The sequence below is a fragment of the Leucoraja erinacea genome, chromosome 6 (assembly GCF_028641065.1).
Source record: "Leucoraja erinacea ecotype New England chromosome 6, Leri_hhj_1, whole genome shotgun sequence".
NCBI lineage: Eukaryota > Metazoa > Chordata > Chondrichthyes > Rajiformes > Rajidae > Leucoraja > Leucoraja erinaceus.
This window is the reverse complement of record NC_073382.1, coordinates 46,652,696-46,666,449: the sequence shown is the minus strand read 5'-3', so window position 1 is coordinate 46,666,449 and position 13,754 is coordinate 46,652,696.

The window sequence follows — 13,754 nt, the reverse complement described above, 5'->3', positions numbered from 1 at the left end:
AAAGAATATAGAAAAGAACTTCGCAACATGCTTTCCTCCAGGAATGAGATTTTCTCTTTTGAGGGTGTTAGATTTTTTTGACGTTTTTTAAATTCTCCTTTTTAACTAAACTCTTCACAATTCTTGCTGCCTCCTACCCCGTGCCCATTGTAAGCCTTCTGACCTGATAAACGCGCTTGGCTGCCGTCAAATAGCCAAGCTTTGACCGCTTGAATTTAAATATCTGAATTAGTCATGAAGTAAGGCACAGCTTCGTGAACTTGGTAAATTGTTTAATTCTATTGAGTAAAGCAGAAAGCTATTCACCATTTCAATTATGTAGCAAGGTGACTAACCCAGCGTTTGACCGTCGACTGGGACGTCATAACAAAACGGTGATGGGTAAATTGGGAAGAAACAGTCTACCGAGGCTTTTGTGCTTTCAAAAGAGCTCGTTTTGGGTTCATTTTTTATCACTTGTCATCTTTTTTTTGCGTTTTGTCATGAAACGAAGGGTGTTGTGTCCGTTTTGACAGCCTCCCGCGATGATGATTGTTTGTCGAAGTTTGTCTAAAATAGACCCATTCAAAAATGTTTCTCGGGTAACTTTCTTTTCGTTTTGGAGACACGTCTATGGCTATCATACACATTGTTGTGAATACCTCGCTACTTTTGCTTATTGCAATAAAATTACCAATCGTACAACCTAATACCCCGTTTTGCTTGTTAATTTCTTTTTATCATATTACCATTATTACTATGCTCCTGATTATAAAGTTAAATGAAAGAAAAAGTTAATATTTTAAATGCATATCACTGCACATTCTAACTTACAATCAACATGCATCTTTACACAGTCATAGCTATGCTGCAGGTGTATCGAGGTACAGTGAAAAGCTTTGTTTCACCTGTCATCTAATCAAAATCAGAAATGACTATACATAAATACAATTAAACCAACCTCAAGCACAATGGGTAGAGCGAAGGGAAAGGTGCACAGTGCCTTTCGGCCCAACTCGTCGGTGCCGACCTAAATGCCCCATCTAAACTAGTCCAGTTTGGCCCATCTCCCTCTAAACCTCTAGAGTGTATTTTCAATGCTATTATAATACCTGCCTTAACTACCTCCTCTGGCAACTCATCCCATATACCAACTACCATCTGAGTGAGAAAGTTGACCCTCAGGTTCCTTTTAAATCGATCCCCTCTCACCTTAAAACGATGTCCTTCGGTTCTTGATTCTCCTACCCAGAGTAAAAGACCCCGTGCGTTCACCCTATGCATTTCCCTCGCGATTTTATACACTTCTATAATATCACGTTATTAATTTATTAACGCATGCAGATTTAAATAAGTTATGTGACATCATCTATTGTATGAATTGAAACCTATCTCTATGAAGTTGATCATATATATAAAAAAACACACGACCTCGACTTCAAATAATATGATGTTCAAAAACTGTTTAACCGTGGAGGGGATGGCGACAATATTCTACAGTATTCAAAGTAAACCTATTTAGCCAGATAATGTGACGTGCTGGAACAGTTAGGTATGTATACCTGCTGAGTTAAACCCGGCAATGTATGAGAGTGCGACTTCATCTACACACTATAGTGTACAGAATCACACGCGGGACAATGGGCCTATTTGAGTACAATGTGTGGTATTAAGGCTCATTGAGTCGCCTGCTTTTGCACATACATAGTGTTACCAGCGAGAGAGGATGACCGTGTTTGACAAGTTCAAATGACAGTCTATACTACACCGGGCGTTTCGCATTCGTTTTGTGTAAGCGCCTGAACGCGGTGGAGCTGGGTCATACGTGTGTTGGGTGGGTGGGTGGGAGGGAGGGAGGGATGGTGATGGAGGGTGGGAGAGGGAGTGTGATGGAGGGAGGGAGGGAGGGAGGGAGGGTGGGGAGAGGGGGTGTGAGGGAGGGAGGGGAGGGAGGGAGGGGGGGGGGGGTGGGTGTGATGGAGGGAGGGTGGGATGGGTGGGTGGATGGGATGGGAGGGAGGGAGGGAGGGAGGGAGGGAGGGAGGGAGGGAGGGAGGGTGGGGGGATGGGTGGGAGGGTGGGTGTGGTGGTGATGGAGGGAGGTGGGTGTGATGGAGGGAGGGTGGGAGGGAGGGAGGGGGGGAGGGAGGGAGGTGTGATGGGGTGGGAGGGAGGGAGGGAGGGGAGGGTGGATGGGAGGGAGGGAGGGAGGGAGGGTGGGGGTGGGGGGATGGGAGGGAGGGAGGGAGGGAGGGTGGGTGAGGGTGTGTGGGAGGGAGGGGGAGGGGAGGGAGGGAGGGGGGAGGGAGGGAGGGAGGGTGGGTGGGTGGGTGGGTGGAGGGAGGGAGGGGGGTGGGGTGGAGGGTGGGAGGGAGGGAGGGGGTGGGTGGGTGTGAGGGAGGGAGGGGGGTGGGTGGGAGGGAGGGAGGGGGGGGGGTGTGTGGATGGGAGGGGAGGGTGTGATGGGAGGGTGGGTTGTAGACAAAATAGACCGGAGCCACTCACGTTCTTACCAACAAATGGTAATTTTTAATATATTTCTGTCTCTTTCACTAGAACCCCGATTATCAGTACTCTAGTGGATAAAGTAACTGCAGCTGTGTAAATGTTACATAATAGCAGATAAATATAGCACGCTGAATTGCACACTTCAGGATCGTGACGTACTTGTCAATAATGGATACTTGTGTCTTGCCATTGTTGTATCGCATAATACAATGACCTGTTTCCTGAGGTCGGTTTATCCGATAGGTGTGCAATACCGCACCTCATAGAAACTGAATTAAAAATAACACGGGATATGATTCAACGCAGCCGATCACAAACGCATTCACACCTGCGTAAATAGGTGAGCATTGTTTCATTCGCTGCATCCACATAGAGCGCAGAATATTGGCATTAAGCAGTAGTGAGGTTGAATTAGTTTCGGATGTTTATGTCATAGGAGTAAAATTAGGACATTCGACCCATCGAAACTACTCCGCCACGGCTGATCCATCTTTCCCTCCCAACCCCATTCTCCCGCCTTCTCCCCATTACCCCGACACCTTTACAAATCAAGATACTGTCAATCTCAGTCTTACAGATACCCAGAACCGTTGTTTTAGAGAAGGTTCGGTCTGAGGAAGGGTCCCGACCCAAAATGATTTCTAACCATGTTCTCCAGAAATGTTGCCTGACCCTCAGTTACTCCAGCACTTCGAGTCTTTTCTTTTTGTAAACCAGCATCTGCAGTTCCTTGTGTCCATACACCCAAAGTCTTAAAAACTCGGAGGATGAAGATACCTGGTGATACAAATGTCATCAGGCTTCCGAATGGCCCTTCCATTAACCAGGGGCGATTCACCTTTAGTATAACAACATTTAAAAGGCACTTGGCTAACTGCGTGGATAGGAAAGGTTTAGTGGGATATGGACCAAATGCCGGCAAATGGAACGAGTGTAATAATTATATTCTGCCCTCTGCATCTTTCCCTTCCTTCTCCCTATTCTACGCGTCTTTCAGTCGAGTACTTATGTATAGCGTTAACTGATTTTTATTGGATAGCATGTAAAAAGAAGCTTTTCACTGTATGTGGCACACATGATAATAATAACCCTAAACCTAAACCATTTGGGCAATGGACTGAACAAGGTCTCTCGGACGTTTCAATATCCAGCACATCGGGCAAATACAGGGATGAGGGTAAAATTTCAGGTAGTATTTGTTTGAGATCTTCTCTCCAGCGTATGCTGTCGGACGCAGTGTTAGTTTGTTTGGGATACCAAACGCCAAGAAAATATAAAAGCACTTTTCTGAATAAATCGAGAAATATAAACAGTCTGGCCTCGTCTTTGCAAGCAGCTGGATTTTTTTAAATTTGCAGGGTGAAATTGAGCGAAAGCTGTAGAGCGGAATTGTTGTATAAGGTGTCCGGAGTATAGCGGAAATACGTTGGAAGAAACTGCAGATGCTGGTTTACACCGGAGATGGACACAAAACGGTGGAGTAGCAGCGGGTCAGGCAGCATCTCTGGAGACAAGTAGTAGTGACGTTTCGGCTCCGGACCCATCTTCAGATTCAACATAATGAGGTGAGGTGGGGGTGCAGTTGGAAACGAGAAAAGGCTAGGGTGAAGTCCACAATAGCCCATTGTTGGCTGCGGAAGATGTGCTAACGAGAGGGTACGTGGAACTGGTAGGACGACTAGGGTGAGAGTGAGGAGAGGGAAGGGAATACAAGAGCGGAAATGTATGCACACCCAGATCCTATAGTTTGAAACGTCAACCACAACAGCTCGCATTTACACACAGCCATCAATACAGCCAAACCTCCCAAGGAACTTTCACATAATTGCGACGGTAGACAAACCACTTCATTCTGTGAAACTCCCTCAGAAAACTGAAAAAAACTCACAACGTGCTGGAATAACTCAGCGGGCCGCCAACAGCACCTCTGGAGAACATGGATAGGTAACGTTTCGGGACGGGACCCATCATCACCTATCCATGTTCTCCCGAGATGCTGCCTAACTCGCGGAGTTACTCCAGCACTTTGTGTGCCTTTTGTTGAGCAAACCAACATCTGCAATTCCTTGTGTCTACGTTAGAACCACGGAGTGCTGGAGTAACTCAGCGGGTCAGGCAGCATCTCTGGAGAAAAATGATGGATGTCGTTTCGGATCGAAACCCTTCTTAGAAAATTGAAGCCAGACTTGAATGCGGAGATGTTTAGCGAGAGAGGTCTTTTATTGAGTCGGTTAATATGTTGTGGCAGCGTTTACGTTAAAAGAAAAGAGTAATCCTGTCAAATTCATTTCAAGAACTTATTGATGATGGCGGAATAATGGAGAGCGCTCCTTTCTTCTGAACTCGAATTTATTTCCGGTCTGAAGAAGAGCCTTGATCCAAAACGTCGCCTATCACGTTCTCCAGAGATGCTGCTTGACCAGATGTGTTACTCCAACGCTTTGTGTCCTCTTACAGTTTGTTTCTGGTTGTTAGGGCCTGGTCTTGGAATTTGGAATAGGGGATATTTCAGACTGATGGGCTGATTGGACAAGCAGGGTGTTTGTATTTGTGGGATGTGGGTATTGGCTTCAATCAAAATGATATATAACACTCCTTCCCGCTAGGCCCCCACACATTAAGCACCCTTCCAGTGGACATTCAAGTCAAGAGTCAAGGTCCGTGTTTTGTAAAAAAAAAACCTTAGATCACAGAGTAAGACATAAAATGCTGGAGTAACTCAGCGCGACAGGCAGCATCTCTGGAGATAAGGAATGGGTGACGTTTCGGGTCGAGACCCTTCTTCAGACGAAACGTCACCCATTCCTCTCCAGAGATGCTGCCTGTCCCGCTGATACTCCAGCATTGTCTGTCTCTCTTCTGTTTAAATCAGCATGTGCAGTTCCTTCCTACACAGATCACTGAGCTAGTCTAATTAATATTACGCCAGGACATCCACAATGATGGACAGATGATACTCTGGTCCAATATCGCCGTTAAAAAAACGCCCGTTAAAACGTTAGGCTGATTTTAACATTATCCCATAAAATTGCTGTATCTTTTCGAGTAAATCACATACTTCAGAAAAATGAGGACGTCGATAGGCGATGAGGATGTTAATGTCGAGAGCAGAGTGGAGACCTCATTTACACGAAGGGAATATGGTTTCTAATGGAAATACTACGGTGGCATTTAAGAGACAGCTAGATAGACACATGGACATGCAGGGAATGGGGGGATATGGATCATGTGCAGAAAGGTAAGTATTTGTATCATGTTCAGCACAGACATTGTGGGCCGAAGGGCCTGTTCATGTGCTGCACTGTGCTGGGTTCTATGTTAAGGCAAATCTGGTTGTTTCTGAAAACAAAATACTGGAAATTAAAAAAGGAATTGATCGAGTGCATTTTGGTGAGATCATTTGACATCGAATTTATTGAACAGCGTTGCACATATGAATTGATCGATGCAGCAGGTGAACCAGTTTGATTTCTAGTCATTATAGATCATATTAAGAAGGAGCCCAATATCAGGACGCGGGGAGAGGACGCTGCAATTCCTGCCCTGTACCCCGTTGTTAAAGCTATGGTGCCCTCTGGCGTTTTATTGCAGCCTGAAAGAGCAGAGTTCTGGGATTTGTAGTCCAAGAGTCTTTGTTCACCCTTTTTCATGACAAATATCTTAAATGAAAGGAGGAGAATGATGTGGAACATATCGTAGGCTGAGACCTCGCCCCAAATCTGCCGCCATCTTACGTCCACTGAACATTTCTGCCTTGTATTTTATTTTCTTAAATTTCAAATCTTTAAATCTTACAGGAGGAATTGCAGATGTTGGAATCTCAGGCAAATGCAACGTGTTGGAGGGACTCTGTGGGTCAGGCAGCATCTGTGGAGAGAATGTGCAGGCACGTTTCAGGTCAGAATCCTTCTTCAGACTGATTGGAGTAAGGGAGAGGAGAGGTGAGGGTGGAACAAAGCCTGGCAAGTGATAGGTGGATACAGGTGAGTGGCAGATGGATGGAGAAGAATTATAGAGTCAAACATCACACAAACTAACCCATTCGGCCCAACATGCCCATGCCGACAAAGATGTCCCATTGACCACTATTTAATGCTGCCCACATTTGGCCTATATCCCTCTAAACCTTTCCTTGCCATGTACCTGTTCAAGTAACTGATAAAGGCTGGAGATGAACAGGAGGCAGAAGAGCATCAGATAAGGAGAGAAGAGAAGTGAAATGTAAAGCCGGAGGGAAGGATAATGGTGGAAGGAGACAGGGGGGAGGGAAAGAGTGGGGATAAAAGGGATGGGATGGAAGGAGTAGATAATGGAAGGGGAGGTAGCAGGGTAAGCAAGGCTGGAAAGTGGCAGAAATAGGTGCACATGGTGGTGGCATATGAATGTAAGAGGGGGGCATAACATAAAATTGGAGAATTCAAATTAGGTTGTAAGCTAACCATGGAGCTGCTCATTTGCATGTGGCCTCTCTCTGGCAACGCAGGAGATCCAAGACAGTAAGGCCAGTGTGTGGGAATGGGAGGGGGGGGGGGGGGGGGAGGGAGAGGGGGGGTGGGGGGTTCTGATTTTCCTGAATATGATTTATTTTATTGTTGGGCATGTAACCATTACCTGAAAAAAGACACAAAGTGCTGGAGTATCTCAGCGGGTATTACAGTATCTCTGGAGTACATGGATAGGTGAAGTTTTGGGCCGGGACTTTTCTTCAACTCCAAGCAAGGGTTGGATGGACTGAAATTGTTTTCTCTGCAGTCAGAGATTGAAGGGAGGCCTGCCTGATAAAAGTATATATAATTATGAGATACATAGATACTGGAGGTTAGGGGGTGGAAGATTGCAACCTTCATGTGGTCCGCCCTGTTTCGACTAATGCAATCAACTCGATGTGCACAAGCGGAAGATCAAATAGAACAAGTTGTACAACAACTTTAGGCTGTGCACGCCACACGAAAGAAAGAAGAACTGGAGGTTAGTGAGTCAAAAACTATTTCCCAGAGTGGAAATGTTAAAGACTGGAGACCACAGTTTTAAAGTGGAAATGTACCATCAAAAAAAAGAAAAAAAGTGGAAATGTACATTTTAAAGGAGAAAGGCCAGGCATATTTTTGACACAGAAAGTGGTGTGTGCCTGGAAAGAGCTGCCAGGGATGGTGGTGATGGCAGATGCGATAGTGGCGTTTAAGAGGATTTTAGGTACGCACGCACATGGATATGCAGTGACTAGAGGGATATGGGTCAGGTGCAGGCAGAGGAGATTAGTTTAACTTGGCAACAGGTTCGGTCTGGACATTACCTGTGTAACAGTCTCTATCACCAATATCATATCTGCTTCCACCACCAGTCCCAGCAGCGTGTTTCAGGTACCCATTACCCTCTGTGCCTCCAGCCAGACTGTCAAAGGGTCTCAGAACAAAAGAAAACGTTATTTCTCTCTCCACAGGTCCATAGCGAGATTGCAAGGAAGTAAAACGACAGCATCACGTTCCAGGCACCACCACTCACTGTGTAAAATATATTTTCCCTGCACATCTCCTTTAAACTTTGCCTCTCACACCTGAAGGCCATGCCCCCTAGTTTTGACCATTCTCAGCCTGGGAAAATGATTCTGACTGTCTACTCTAACTATGCCTCTCATCATGTTATATCATTCTACCAGCTTTAGTTTAGTTTAGATATACAGCATGGAATCAGGCCCTTCGACCCACCGAGTCCGTGCCAACCATCATTCACCCAATCACACTAATGTTACATTATCACATAGAAACATAGAAACATAGAAACATAGAAACACAGAAACATAGAAAATAGGTGCAGGAGTAGGCCATTCGGCCCTTCGAGCCTGTATCGCCATTCAATATGATCACGGCTGATCATCCAACTCAGTATCCTGTACCTGCCTTCTCTCCATACCCCCCTGATCCCTTTAGCCACAAGGGCCACATCTAACTCCCTCTTAAATATAGCCAATGAACTGGCCTCATCTACCTTCTGTGGCAAAGAATTATAGAGATTCACCACTCTTTGTGTGAAAAATGTTTTTCTCATCTCGGTCCTAAAAGATTTCCCCCTTATCCTTAAACTGTGACCCCTTGTTCTGGACTTCCCCAACATCGGGAATAATCTTCCTGCATCTAGCCTGTCCAACCCCTTAAGAATTTTGTAAGTTTCTATAAGATTCCCCCCTCAATCTGCACGCCTTCTCATCCGCTCCCTGCACACCAGGGGCAATTTGCAAAGGCCAATTAGCAAAGGCCGACAAACCCCACCCTCCCATCCTTGAAATGTGGGAGTAAAGCCAAGCAGTCACAGGGAGGTTGTGCGATCTCGTCACAAACATTACTAGTGGTCAGGATAGAACCCGGCTCTTTGGCACTGCGAGGCAGCAGAGCTACCAGCTGCTCCACTGTGCCACACTGTATCTCACGTGTTGAGGCTTCCCCTCAACCTCCGTTATTTAAAACAAACTAAGTTTGGCCTACCACTAAGATAGGCATAAAATGCTGGAGTAACTCAGTGGATCAAGCAGCATCTCTGGAGAAAAAGAATCATTTTGGGTCCAGACCCTTCTTCAGATTGAGCTGAGGGGTTTGTCCAAACCTCATAGTTACAGCCACCTAATCAAGACTGCAATGTTCCATTCACAAAATGCAGAACAAATTCAATCCAAGAAACTTCCCAGAAAAATCCGTAAACAGACCATTGTGGGCTCCTTGCCATCGGTGCTGGCTCTGGTTTGTTCTGTACCGTTTCAAACCTCTAGTTTCCCTCTCCTCTGACTCGGTCTGAAGAAGGGTCTCCACACGAAACCTCACCTATTACTTTTCTCCAGTGATGCAGCCTGACCCGCTGAGTTACTCCAGTATTTTGTGTCTATCAAAAGGCATCAAGTTGGAGTCATAGCTCACAGAAAGCAAGATGGTTGTTGTGGAGATTTAGTTTAGTTTCGTGTAGAGATACAGCATGGAAACCGTCCCTAGGGCCCACCGAGTCCAAGCAGACCAGCGATCACTCATGGCACTGGTTCTATCCTACACACTAGGGACATTTTATAGACTAATCTACAAACCTGCATTCTTTGGAATGTGACATGAAACCGGAGCACCCGTAGAAAACCCATGTGGGGACAGGGAGAATGTACAAACTCTGTACACACAGCACCCATAGTCAGAATCAAATCCGAATCTCTGGCGCTGTAATGCCCCTGTCCCACTTAGGAAACCTGAACGGAAACCTCTGGAGACTTTGCACCCCTCCCAAGGTTTCCGTGCGGTTCCCGGAGGTTGCAGGTGGTTGCTGGAGGTTGCAGGTAGTGGAAGCAGGTAGAGAGACAAAAACCTCCAGGAACAGCACGGAAACCTATGGTGGGGCGCAAAGTCTCCAGAGGTTTCCGTTCAGGTTTCCTAAGTGGGACAGGGGCATAAGGAAGCAACTCTACCACTGTGCCACTGTGCCACCCCAATCATCTCAGTTCCGGGACATCACTCAGGAGTACTTGGGGGCTACGTCCCAGGCCCATTCATCATCAGCTGTTTCATAAATCACCTTCCTGCCATCATAAGTCCTATACGGATTGGAAAATCTAGAGAGATATGGGCCAATTGCCGGTAAATGGGACTAACATAGATGGGGCATCTCAGACAGCATAGATGAGCCAGGCCGATGGAGCAGTTTCCATGCTGTCATATAAATATCTAGGCTGCACTAGTGGGTCAAAACTAATGAAAGTTAAAAAACTGAAAGTTTAAAGTCGGGATCGAACCCGGGTTTGTAGCTGTAATGTTGCAACTCTACCCCAGCGCCTCTGTGCCACCCATCTTCTTGAGGAGACCAAGACGGCGGAGACCAGGTGGACAATAAATCCTGGCCTTAATAGTCAGATGGCAACACATTGAAATTTCATTCTGAAACGTTACATCTCGAAGATATGAGATTCGGCCTAGCAGGAAAATCAGAGCAATTCTTAAAGATATGGTCTCCTTTCATCAATTTATTACATGTATAATATGGTGCAAAATAACTCTGGAAATTAACCGTTTCAGAACTGGGTGAGGGGTGTGGAAAGATATGAAGTAGGTATATCCCTTTTCTTTTCTGGTCTGTTTTTTCTCTTTTTTTCCCTTCTTTTTTTTTTCCTTTCTTTTTTCCTCTTTTTTTACATCTTTATGGGTTCTTTTTCTCTATCCTTCCACGAACTATCAATTGTTAAATCCTGGAGTGGTACTACAGGGGTTTACACACTACTTTCCTTAATCTTATCTTTTCTCTCTTTTTCTTGCTGTTATTTCTCTATTGTTAAATTTAAAACACGAAGTTGTACACGAAATGTATTATGTTATATGCCACAGTTTATACTACTGTGCATTGTTTCTAATAAAAATATGAATTAAAAAAAACACTGGTTACTGATTTTGCTTGTCCATCTTCTGTTAAATATCTGTATACCCTTTGCACTAATCACTCCTGAGGTGATAAGCACATCATTCTCACTATTCTTTGTGTCAAAAACCTTCTTCTGAATTTTCTATTGGACTTCTTGGTGATGACTTTTAGAATTTACATAGAGATACAGCATGGAAACAGGCCCTTCAGCCCACCGAGTCCCTGCCGACTGGCAATCACCCCATACAGTAGCACTATCCTACACACTAGGGACAATTTACAATTTTTACCAAAGCCAATTAGCCAATTGATAATTAACATAGAGACATAGAACATAGGTGAAGGAGTAGACCATTCGGCCCTTCAAGCCAGCACCGTCATTCAGTATGATCATGGCTGATCATCCTAAATCAGTACCCAGTTCCTACTTCCTTCCCATATCCCTTGATTCCGTTAGCCCTAAGAGTTAGTTCCAATCAGGAGCTTGTGAATCGCTAGCGACCATCTCACCCACCAAGCGGCAGCCGGGGGTTTACCCCTGAAACAAACACTGTTCCATCTGCCTGACTCTTACACTTGCTTATTACTGACTAACTAACATAAAAACAACATTCTGCAAACCCATGCAACTAATCGGTTGTAAATGTGAGGGATTTGCAGTGAGTGCCGGCTGTGTGATACTCTTGTATTTACCCGGGAGAGAGAGGGGAGGGGAGGGGAAGGATGTGTTGGAGGAATAGGGATGGAGGGAGGTGATGGAGGGGGTGGCAATATTCGGGGGCTTTCACTGGCCCTGGGGTCTGAAGTTGGCTGATGTAAGGGAGCTGAGCAGCGGGACCGGAGGCTGGAGAGTAGGGGCAGAGTAGGGAGTGGGGCAGTGGGGCAGAGTAGGGAGAAGCGGGTGTGCACTGCCTCAGTCCCAGGGAGGGGATGCGGTTGGGGAGGGGGGGGAGGGTTACCCACGCGGGGAAGGGGGATAGACAGCACCCCATAGTCAGGATGGAACCCAGTAGGTTGTGGGCTGAGGTGCTTTTTCGTTTAAGTTCATGACCCAAATCACGGAACTATCTGAATTTCTAACATATTGTGTAAATATATTAGAGAAATCATACCTGAAACTCATCAAGAACAAAACCTGCACATATTTTTTAAATATGAGAAAAACCTCCAATTTTCCGAGTAGTAATTGTCCAATCAATGCACGTTTGACATTGTGTCGGTCGGACGGCAATTGACTAATCATGCGTTTTGTTTCATGGTAGCTAGGCAGCGAGCACTCTGGGATCATGGCTGCCTCCTAATTACATCACAACAATAGCAAGGTTTCGAAGGAAAACATGTAATGCTAACCTTGCTGATAATTGTGTTTTACAATTGATTTATCTTTGTAAAGTTATGATGTAAGCTGTTAAATAAAAATAATAAATGACAAATGTAGGGCTAGGGTTAGGATTAAGATTAGGGTCAGTCTGTTGGTCAGTTGGTCAGTCGGTCAGTCGGTCAGACAGTCAGTCGATCAGTCTGTCGGTTGGCTGTCGGTAGGCTGGTGAATGCCGTGAAGGATCGGTCGGGCTGTCGGTAGGCTGGTGAATGCTGTGAAGGGTCCGTCGGGCTGCCGATCCGCCGGGCCGCCAGTGAGTGCAACAAACGAGCAGGCGGACTGACGGAGCCGACGCTATGGGGATGCTGAAGGCAGCCTGGGTGGTGTGCAAGGCAGTGCAGCTCCCCACCATCATCACCATGATGATCCAGAAGAACATGCTGGCCGAGGTAGATGCGCTTCAGGGCCACACGTACGCAGCCCGCAGACGGTCCCAAAGCGGTTCCAGCTTCAGCCGTGAGCAGCTCTGGAAAGGGGGCGAGTTAGGGTTAGGATTTGGCCTTTTCCTGTCATTTTCCCCCAGCCTGGCACTGCCCAGTCCCACTATGGCCTTGACCCCCACTCAATACACTGACAGTCAGTGGGGTTCAGCAAATGGGGGAACCCACAGCAACTGCCCACACCCATTAATTAGGCGGGTTCAGGAGCCAGACCTCTGGGGCAGTCTCATTCAAAATACGCACCCACAATAATATTCATTATATTATTTTTATATAATATTAAACTAAATGAGACCCATTGAGTCCCAGCATCACACGGGAGGGCTGGTCCCCCAACACAATATTCCACCTCCACCAATTCCAACATTGGTGGCCAGTGGGGGGGGGAGGGGGGGGGGCTTTCTGGAATGCTAGTATGGGTGTTGTGGGCTGAAGGGACTGGTTTCAAGAGGATTAGTATGGACATTATGGGCCGAATGGATTCTTGGGCTGGCAGCTCAGTCACTCACGGCTGGTGGGCTGGCAGTTGACTCATGGCTATTCCTTGAAATTCCATTTCAAGCAGGGTGCAAGGCTACCAAATTCAAGTGCAGTTTATTTCCACTTCAAGCAGGGTGCAAGGCCATCTAATTCAAGTGCAGTTTCGTATCATTTCAAGCAGGGTGCAAGGCCACTAAAGACAGCGAGTTGGGACCTCTCCCTCCTCCATCTTGCAGAGACTGAGTCATGTCCACACTTCTGGGTTTTATAGTCCCTCCCCCACTCCCACCAGAAGGCACATGGCCTTCATGGCGTGATTGACAGGAGAGAGAATCTCACCATTTTTGTTAAACACTAATAACCCTTTTATTTTTCATCATTGGGAAAATTTCTCAGCACATGATGAGCGGAGGGGGACTCTGAGTAAGATGGCTAAAAATCACATCTGTACGTGGTAGAGCTTTTTCTAAAATCAATATAAAGTGCAACCAGGAAGTGGTCAAGATTAGACTTTAAATTATATATAAGGCAAGGCAACTTTAATTAGGCAAGGCAACTTTAATTAGGCAAGGCAACTTTAATTAGGC